The following is an 11353-nucleotide window of genomic DNA, read 5'->3' on the forward strand; positions in this document are numbered from 1 at the left end:
GTTTTTTGATTGTTACTGAAATGTGGCCTAAAGCGATATCAAAGTTAAGGGATGTTGCTAGCAAAGAGAAGAGAAGTGCTACAGGGGAAGAATTTTCTAATTTTATGAAGTCTTTACATGAGGAAGTGAAGTTAAGGTTGGAACAAAGTCATCTAAAGTATAAGGCGAATGTTGATAAGTCTAGAAGACATCATTTTTTCGAATTTGGTAATGAGGTGATGGTTCATTTGAAAAAAGGAATATTCCTTAGTGAAACATACAGTAAGTTGAAGATGAAGAAGTTTGGGCCTTGTAAGATCTTGAGAAATTTTGATAGTGGTAATTCTTATGAATTTGAGTTACCTAATGACATGGATATATCTCATATATTCAATATTTCTAATTTATATAAGTATCATGAGTCAGATGAAAAACTTGTTGTATCAGATATTGGATCTAAAAGTTTGTGAGATCATAAGAGCAAATGATTACTGAGTATTTGGTAAAGTGAAAGAATAGACTAGTTGAAGATACTACATTGATTTCCAAATTTGAGTTAGATATAGCTTAGGTTGTGACATCTCAATGATTCAAGATAATCATTTTTGTCAGCCCCAATTGTCTAATACAAGAGCATCCTGGGTTACATTGCTATCTTGCATGTTTTTTGAGTTTCTTAGTTGCTACCAAGTTGCAATACCTTGCACTTTTGAGATCTCTTTGGTTGCCAAGTTCATAGTTGTTTCCAAGTTCTCTTTGGTTGCCAAGTTCACAGTTCTTGTCAAGTTCTCTTGGTTGCCAAGTTCATAGTAGATGTCAAGTTCTCTTTGGTTGTTGAGTTCTTTATGGTTGCCAAGTTATATTTGGGTTTTTGATTCATCTATGGATTGTTGAGTTTTTGTATGTGTTGAGCTTGATGAGTGCCAATATTATTTTGGGTCATCTCTGACCAATTTGTTTGTATCTAGTTCCAATTGGGTCAACCTTGCTTATTTAATTTTGTGATGTGTATTTTTTGAGAGCTAACTTATGGCTTGGGTTGTATTTAATGTAAGGGTTTATTTAGTTGGTATTTGTAATAGGCTTACTTGTGGCCATGAAAATATTTAAGTGGGTATTGGGTAGAGTCTTAGAGAGAAGATAGAGGAGGAAGAGTAGAAGAAAAGTTGGAATTTGAAGTTTATCATTGAGGATCAAAGTTTGAATTGTAATGTTGGTCATAACCTAGAAGTCCTTATAGCTAGGCATGTATATTGAAAATTTTATGAATCTATAAAGCATTTTGGCACTTCTACCTCCTTTGGTTTCAGTTACTCATGTTATTTTTTTTCCACTATGTTTACTCTTAGAAGCAACTTAGATAGCTAGGTGTGCCTTTGGCCCTAGTTATCTCATATCCTTCCTATGTCATCTTAATACAAAAATACCATACGGTACATCCCTTTATTTTCCTGCGATACTTCTACCTAATATGATACTTTGTATCAAACAATAGAAAACTTTTTAGAACTATAGTACAAAAGAGTGTAGAATAGCACTACAATAGTTTAACTGGCTTTGTATCACATGTTTTTATTTAAAGTAGCATATGATCACTATAAAGTATCATATAATAATTATCTCGTTAAAAGTAAAATGCAAATAAATAAGCTGAAAAAGTGACAAAAATGCAAGGAATGTAGCTAAACAAGGCTATCCACCATCATGGTGGACACCATAAATGTATGTAAAAAATGTGGACACACTTCTATAAACCCTTATTATCAATATTACCCATGATGAAGAACATCTCAATAGGTGGATTATAGCTTCCTATCTATAATGTGCAAGAGTTATGAGAGGGTGGCTCTTAAATGAACCTAGCTAAAGCAACCCTTGTAAGGAGCACAATAGAATGGAAGACTCAAATGAAGATGCAAACTAAATGATATGAAAACTAGTCTATAATGAGAGATCCAATTTAAGGAACATAAAAAAGAGCCTAATCCACTAGCAAGAAAGATCTAAGGTAACAATGAAAGAGCTATGTTATTATGAAGACTATGCTATGATGAGATGCAAGTTTCTCCAACAATGCAAGAATGAAAGGAGAGTGGTGAGAGATCCATGTGCTCCAAAATCTATATGAAAATTGAAAACATAAAAATAGTGTAAAAGGATAACATAAGACAATGAGGAGAGAGCCCCCTTTTAAATGAAAATAGATAGTTGTATTTAAGAGGCAAAATCCCACGGTGGAGAGTGAATCCCATGGTAACTTTTCACACAAGACTCTCAAAGAAGAAATATTAAGGGTGATGTTTAAGAGGCAAAAGATGTGTGGAGGAGAATAAATAATTCACCCACCTTGGAAGGTGTGCACCTCATGAATAGAAAAAAAATTTCTTTTCTTTTTTAAAATAGGAATAATTCTTCATGTGTGCACACCCAAGATAAGTGGGACTTGGAGGATTGCATTTAATTAAAAGGGAGCATTTTCTTTCAATTAAATAAAATCTATAGAATAAATTGGTCAAAGCATAGGCTACAACCTAATTACAATATGTAATCCCTTACAACTCAATACTACTGCAAGTAGCTACAATCTTATCATACATAATGAAATCACTAATCCTAAGCCATTTTATACAAGACTTTTAATATTTAATGTGGTTCACCCAATCCTTGGGCTACATTCACTTAATAGTGAGACCAATATTCTTATTATCCAGTGATTACAACCTCATTACAATCTGTAATCCCTTATAATTCAATATTGTTTTAAGAAGCTACAATCTCATTATACATAATGAAATCCCTAACCCTAAGCCATTTTATACAATTATTTTTCCACTTAGGGTGCTGCCCTAGGATCCCATAAGGGGCCTTTCCCCTTGACAACTAGAGCATGTGAGTCTTTCCTTAAAACCCCCATAGTAAAACCTCGAGGGAAATCATGCCAAATAAAGTGGGGAAAAATTAACCTTCAAATTTGATTAGGCTCCACATCAAATAAATCTCCCACTTAAAGACTAATTAGACTCCACAACAATAACCTCCCACTTGGAGAATAATCATAGCACCACTAAACCTATAGCTCCCACTAGAATGTGAAACCACCCCAAAATCTATTGTTCTTTTATTATGTTCAGTCTAGAAGACCAATTGAAATTGAAGATGAGTTTGGCTTCTCCCTAGTGACTAAATTTCTAAACATATGTAATGGATTAACATCTAAATGTATCATCTTAATCTTTAATTGTCTATCATCCAAAACTAACTTTAAAAAATGGTACTACAACTATATGTTCTTTGTCTTTGAATATAGAGTATAATTCTTTGCAAGATAAATGGCGCTTTGTGTATGTAGTAAAAAATAATTATCCATCTATGGGTGCCCCAAATCTTCCATGATCAATTAAATCCATATCATTTCCTTATATTCCTCTATAATAGAAACATACTCTTCTGCTATAGTGGATAAAGCATTCACCTTCTATAACCAATAAATCCAACTCATCGTTGTCCTACCAATAGTAAATACATATCCTGTTTTACTCAATGTGGCATCTAGACCCCCTACTAAATTTGTGTCAACATAGCCTTATAAATCAGTATTAGAACCCCTAAAATGTAAATAGTTACTAAATGTTCATCTCAAATATATTAGAATCCATTTGATGGCATTCTAATGCTCAATTCTAGGATTACTCATATACCTACTAAAAACTCCTACTGCATGTGCAATATATTGCCTAGTACATACTATGACATACATTAATCTCCCTATTACTAAAGCATAAGATACCTTGGACATCTTATAATCCTCTTATTGTGTCTTTGGACATGTCTTCTTAGTTACTTTTATATGACTAGGAAAAGGTGTGCTGACAACTTTGGCATTCTCCATAGAGAAACATTGCAACACCTTCTCCATTCTTCCCATCTCTAAAAATTTTCATAACAAGAATTTTTTTAAATCTCCAAGTCCTTCATTGAAAATGAATGTGCTAATTTTTCTTTTAACCCCTTAATGTGATCCACGTTAGACCTAGGTACAAGCATATCATCAACATATATAAACATAAATTAACATAGTTTTCATCATCTAACCTCTTAAAATAAATATAATGATCTAAATGACACCTAGTGTATCCATGATCATGCACAAATTTGTCAAATTTAAGATACCATTACTAAGGTGCTTGCTTCAAGCCATATAAATGTTTCTTTAATCTACACACTAAATTCTCCTAATATTTGACCTCATATCGCTATGGTTGTGCCATACATTTTTCTTTATCGAAATCACCATGAGGAAAAATTATTTTAACATCAAGTTCCTCCAAATAAAATTATTTAGTAGCCATAATACTTAAAATAGTACAAATAGAAGTCATTTTAATAACTGAGAAAAATATCTCATCAAAATCAATGCCCTTTTTCTGTGCAAATCATTTTACATATAACATGACTTTAAATATTTGCTTACCTTCATCTTAAATTAGGGTGCTCCCATTAATACCATAAACTCATAACCAAAAACAAAGAAACAACAGCAAACGAGAGAAATAAAATATGGACTTCTTATTATCACTGCAAATGTAGAATGACAAAATTCAAAATTATAATATGCTAACCCAAATGGGTGCCTTCATTACAAAAATCTACAAGATAGTGCTATGAACTATCACCCAAAGTTGTTATAGACAATGTTTAGGCCTTTCTTAAATAGGTAATTGTATGTTGCTCGGGAAGGTTCTAGACGCTCAAACTTAATACCTAGGGCCGAAAAACCTTAACAAAACATATAGAGTTAGCCAAATACATTTTTGACAATTATTTTACAAATTTTAGGTAGCCCAAGTTCGGAAGGCCATAACTCATGAACCGTTGCTCTGATTGGCTATTATAACCACTTTTTAGAAATGCCAGCCCCTAATCTGCAGACTTGGAACTATGCTAGCACCCTTTCAATGAGTTTTTAGACCTCATCTAGGTACTCTAAGGCTTCCATTGAAGAGTCTAAAGATTTTTTTGCAAATTTTTCCACTAAAAATCCACAAAAAATTCTCTGATACTAATGCTTGAGCATTGAGATTTTTTTGGTAGGCTTACAACTCTAAAATGAACCTTCCAATAGAAAATGAGAATATTTCAAGCTCGTATGACAAATGTACTAAAAATAGCAAGCTCCCAAAAATAGAAACCTCTCTGTCTAGTAGTCCTTATTAAAATAGAAATGACTATAAATAAAATATTTTTGGGTGATGCAAGATTTCTCATACACCTAGGATGCGAGCCTACATCAGACACCTCGAGTAATTTGTGAAGTGACCCTATCATGTCTCAGGTGTTCAAAGGAAAACCAAGATGGTTAATCTCCTCCTTTACTAGCCATGATGAATCCTCAACCGGTCTCCCTTTCCATTTGACCAAATATTTCTCATAAGTTCTATTTCTAGTACTTTTTCCAACATGACTGTCTAGTATCTCCTTAATCTCCTTTGTAGCTAAACTAGATGTTGGAATGATCCACTGTGCTTCTGTAACTTTATCTCCATCACCTCCTTCATAATAATCTATCAAATTTGAAATATTAAATACTAGTGAAATATTCAATTTAGTAGGAAACTCCACTTCATACTCATTTCCAGAATCATGCATGTTCACTATCTTGCACAGTCCAAACTTCTTCATCTTCAACTTATCTATGTACTCATTGAAAAACACTCCTTTCTCAAATGAACCATGACTTCATCTCCAACCTGAAATTCCTTAAATCTCCTTTTCATATCTATCTTTGTCTTATACTATGTATTCATCTTTATGATGTGCTTTCTCACCTTCTCATGGATGTTCTTCAAATGTTTAGCAAAATTTTCTACTTCAGCACTACTTATCTCTACTTTATCCAATTACCTCAATTCAGAAGCATTTTTGGAGCTACTCCCATATAAAATTTGGAATGGTGATTTACCAGTACTCCTATTGATAGAATTATTATATGAAAATTCCACCTATGGTAAAATCATATCCCATCCTTTTGGTTTACCTCCAACCAAGCATCTCAACAAGTTTCCTAAACAATGATTCACAACTTCTATCTGTCCATAAGTCTCTAGATGATGTGATGAGCTAAATTTCAAATCTATCTTCAACTTCTTCCACAATGTATGCTAGAAATAACCAACAAATTTTATATCTCGATTTGAAACTAGACTCTTTGGCAAACCATGTAGTGTCACCACTTCTTTGAAAAACAATTTCGCCATGTGAACAACATCACTAGTCTTCTTGTAAGGAATAAAATGTGCCATCTTTGAAAACTTTTCAACCACCACAAAAATAGAATCATACCCATGTTGTGTCCTTGGTAATCCCATAACAAAATCCATGTTGACTTCCTCCCATGGCTTCTCTGGTATAGGTAATGGTTGATACAAACCCATATTTTGCTTTACTCCTTTCGCCATCTAACATACTCTACAACTCTGTACAAACTTCTTCACATCTTGCTACAACTGGGGCTAGTAATAACTCTTAGCAAAAAAAGCTATGGTTTTATCTCTGCCAAAATGTCCAACCAATCCTCCACTATGCTTCTCCTTGATGAGATTCTCTCTCATTGGACTTCTAGGAATGCACAACTAGCTTCCTTTGAACAACATATTATCTTGGATCATGAAATCCAACCACTTTGTCCTATTCAAGTATAAAAATTTCTTTACAAGCCTTCTACACTTTAGCACAATCAGGATCACATGGATACAAAGTACTAAGTTCCTTGTACCCAACCACCTCTATCTACATTTCTGTCAAAAAAGGTTGTCTTCTACTAAGAGCATTTGTAACTTTGTTAGACTTCCCACACATATGTTTCAAAACAAATGTATAACTCTAAAAAAATCAACCCATTTTAAGTGTCTTAAGTTCAATTTTCCTTGACTATTCAAATATTGCAAAGCTTGATGATTAGTATACAAAACAAACTCCTTAGGAAGAAGATAGTGTTACCATTTCTTCAATGCTTGAACTATAGCATAAAATTCCTTATCATAAATAGAATAAATTATTTTTGCACCATTTAACTTCTCACTAAAATAAGCAATAGGTCTACCTTCTTGGCTCAAAATAGCTCCTATTCCAGTACCACTAGCATCACAATCTACTTGAAAATCCTTATTAAAATTAGGAAGTGCTAAAATAGGTTGCTCAGTAACTTTCTATTTCAAGAAATTAAAACTCTTATCTACTCATGCAGTCCACTTAAACTCTTTCCTATCCCCTTTCATTGTTTCAGTCAAGTGTCCACAAATACTACTAAAACTTCTTATGAACTTTCTATAAAATGTAGCTAGTCCATGAAAACATCTTACCTCTCTCGCACTCCTTAGAGTAGGCCATTCAAGGATAGCCTTCACTTTCTCTAGGTCCTTTTTCAAACCTTCTCCTGAGACTAAAAATCCTAGGTACACCAACTCCTTCTTTACAAAACTACATTTCCTTAGGTTTATCAACAACTTTTCTCCCCTCAACTTATCAAACATCTTGCAAATATGAATCAAATGCTCCTCTAATGTCTTACTAAAGATCAAAATATCATCTAGGTAAACAATGACAAACTTACCTAGAAACTCCTTCGGTACCTCATTCATGAGCCTCATGAAAGTACTTGGGTGAATTGGTTAGCCCAAAATGCATGACTAACCACTCATAATATCCTTCCCTTGTCTTGAAATTAGGCTTCCACTCATCGCCTTCTCTGATACGAATCTAATGGTACCCACTCTTTAGATCTATCTTTGTGAAGTACTAAGCTCCACTCAAATAGTCCATAATATCATCCATTCTTGGCAATGGAAATCTATACTTTATTGTGATCTTGTTTATACCATGAGAATTTGTGCACATCCTCCATTCTTCATTCTTTTTTGGTGCTAATACTACTGATACCACACATGGACTCAAACTCTCTCAAATCAAACTCTTCTGTAATAACTCATAAACTTTCCTATTTAACACTTCATTTTCTATTGGTGTCATTTTGTATGCTTCTTTATTTGGAAAACTAGCTCTTGGAACCAAATCCATCTGGTGACTAATCTTCCTCACTGGGGCCAATCCATTAGGTATGTTATCTAATACAATATCAAAAAACTCTTCCAACATATCTGCAACTTTTGCAAGTATCTCCTCTACTTCTTCCTTACTATCTTTAGGAATTATAGAAAAACACATATGCTCATGCTTCATACCTTTAAGAATCTCTTTTCCATCAACAAAACATATTCTAGTACCACTATATTGTTAGTCTCAAAATGGTTTTTGACAATTGAGTGCCAACACATTTAATCACTTTTTACATTGGAGCCAAGTACACTACATATGTCAAGCCACCACATGAGTCGAGTCAGGAAACCCAATAGGTGCTGAGTGATCTTCAGGTGCCGAGCAGCCTTCTAGTGCTGAGTGAAGATTAGGTGCCAAGTGAAGATTAAGTGCCGAATGACTTAAGGTGCCAAGCATGATACAAGTACCGAGTGACATTTGAGTGCCGAGTCATAGATGATGTCAAGCAATATAGAAATACAACAAGTATCGAGTAAGCCAATTTAGTATATGTGTTGAGAAACACAGAATGCACATATGAGTTTGTAACATTGCAAATTCAGTCGATGTAAACCATTTTTATAGCTGACACATGATGAATCTTGAAGGATTAAAAGATAAGATCAAGTCTTTTGTTTTTCCCATGCAATCAACATGCAACCAATAAGAAAAATGGAAAAGGCATGCAACCAATTGTTAATATGCAAGAAGTGAGTAGGAAATAGAGATTCAATATGGATTGTAGATCCATACCTAACCCTAAGTCTTCAAATGTCTTTATAAGGAAGAAAAAATCACATTGAACCCTATGGTGAATGGATGAGGGTGTGCAAGGAAAATTAATTCTCAGAGTGAAGAGTATCAGATCACAAGGGATCAAGATCAAAATAACTAGATCAAGTTCCTATATTTAGCAATCAAAGGATTGTAAGCTATCAGGTTTATTATACCTAATACTCTCCAGCAATTGTATTAGAAAGAAAATCCTATGGTAGTAGGTTATCTTAGCAACTATTTTTTAAATCCTATAAATAGGTGATGAAATCCTTTAGTAGGGTAACACTTCTTGTAAAGTGTTTGAAATCCTTTAACTAGGTCACTATTGATACAATCTAAAGCCTTTAATAGGGCAGGCCTTTAACAGTGCAAACCATCAAAAGTGGTTAAAATTTATTGCTACAATAAATTTTGTGGATATCATCCCCACCCTAGTTTAACCTTCTTATTCCTGGAGGGTTTCTGGGTTACCAAAATCTCAAGTGTTATGTGGTGATGATTATGTGTTTTTCATAATTGTTTGATATGTTTATATGCATGCAATCTATTTTCAGTTAAGAAAAAGTTTTAATGGACAAAGCACAATACTTCTAATTCACCCCCCCTCTCAGAAGAATTATTCCTATTTGAATATTCCAACAATTGGTATTAGAGCAGCAAGGTTCTCATAAGAAGAAGTCTAACAACTTGGAGAAAAAGATCTAAAGATGAAAGTCTTCAAACTTGGGAAGATTATTGACAATCAAGTGATTGATGTGCAACTGGCTCCACACAAAGTAGAGGAAGCAAGGGAGGAATTGAGAAAATTCTTGAAGAGAAGGAAGGATATAGCCATAGCTGAAAATGATATAAACTACAAAGATATTGATACCACAAAACTATGCACCAATGGAGACACTAAAGAGTTTGATGTAGCAATAGCAGAACTGATGGGAAAAAACAAAGTTCAAGCAGACGAGATAATATCTCTCAAGATGGAACATGAATATCAAGCAATAATGTTATGTGAAATCATTGAACAAAAGAAAAGAGTAGTTGAGGACAAAGTCATGATGGAAAATGACAAAAGAAATATTGCAAACAGACTTGAAGAAAAATGTACTGAATTATCAAGGATCTCAAACATGCAGATGGATACACTTGCTCAAATAATGAATCTTCATCATGAACTCAATATAAAAGATATTTAGATTTCTACTTTGAAGATGCAGAATGAACAACTAAAGAATGAATTGAATAGAGAAAAAGAGGTAGCAGAGAATCTCAACAAATCAAGTGAAGCCATCAACTATTTTGAACAATTGATGAAATTTCCAAGATCATCCAATGATACATCGGGACTTGGATACAATAGCACCGAAATTGGAGAATCATCAAAGAGTGTTGAACAAAGAGGTCACAAAGGTAAGGATTCTAAACTGACTTGTCATTACTGTAATAAAAGGGGGCATACTACTAATGTTTGCAAGAGTAGAAGAATCAATCAGACAAGCACACCCAAAAACAAAAGTTACTATCACAAGTGCAACATACAAGGATATATGACACAAGATCACAGATCTAGAGTTACAAGGACAAAAAGATTTGATGGACATTGTTATAATTATAAGAAGTATGGACACAGAGAATTTGAATGTAGATCAAAGCCTATGTGGACATCAAATCAACAAAAAAAAACAAAAGGAAATGAAAGTCAATACCATTGGGATTACAACACCAGGTATAGCTATCATTATTGTTAGGAATATGGACATATACCCTAGAATTGCATAAGAATAGATTTTAGAGGGAATTATAGCAAGTGGCTAAGCCAAACCACATGTTTTAGTTGCCTGAAAACTGGTCATATTAGCACAAACTGTCCGACAAGGTCAAAAGCACCAAAAATTGAATCAAACAAGGGCAAAAAAATATTGATGAGGAATACATTAGAAAAAATATGAAGAAGACATGGCAGAAAAAGAATGAATAAAGTACATCCAATGAAAGGGTCACTTCACCCACAAGGTCAAGTGATCATTTCTCATCCAATTAATCTCAAGATGAGTCTATGGGGTTGATACATACAAGGAAGTATCATACATCAGCCCTAAATCATGAAGAAGCAATGCAAAGTACAAATCCGCATGAAACAAGATGCGAAGACAAAATGATGCCGAGACTGTCTTTAGATGTCGAGTAAAATCCTAGTGGAAGCCGAGTTCCTAACAATGATTGAGTTGATGACTGATACTGAGTTAAGAAACTCCTATGGAAGCTGAGTAAAATAAGAATGTAGTGCAAGTCGAGTAATGTTAAAAATCCTTCATAAGTTGAGTTTGCAGTTAAGCATTTAATATGATGGAAATAGGGTATATTATCGCGATTTCAATCATTTTTCCTCATCCTGATCAAGGAGCAGAGGAGATAAAGAGCATAGAGTGAATTTACAATAGAGAATCTAGTATTCCAAGCAAATTGCAACCTCCTACAATGAGTTTTCATTGATCTTAAGGTATTTTCATTT

Source organism: Cupressus sempervirens, chromosome 11 (genome assembly GCF_028749045.1).
Source record: "Cupressus sempervirens isolate cs-2001-9-10 chromosome 11, ASM2874904v1, whole genome shotgun sequence".
Classification (NCBI taxonomy): domain Eukaryota; kingdom Viridiplantae; phylum Streptophyta; class Pinopsida; order Cupressales; family Cupressaceae; genus Cupressus; species Cupressus sempervirens.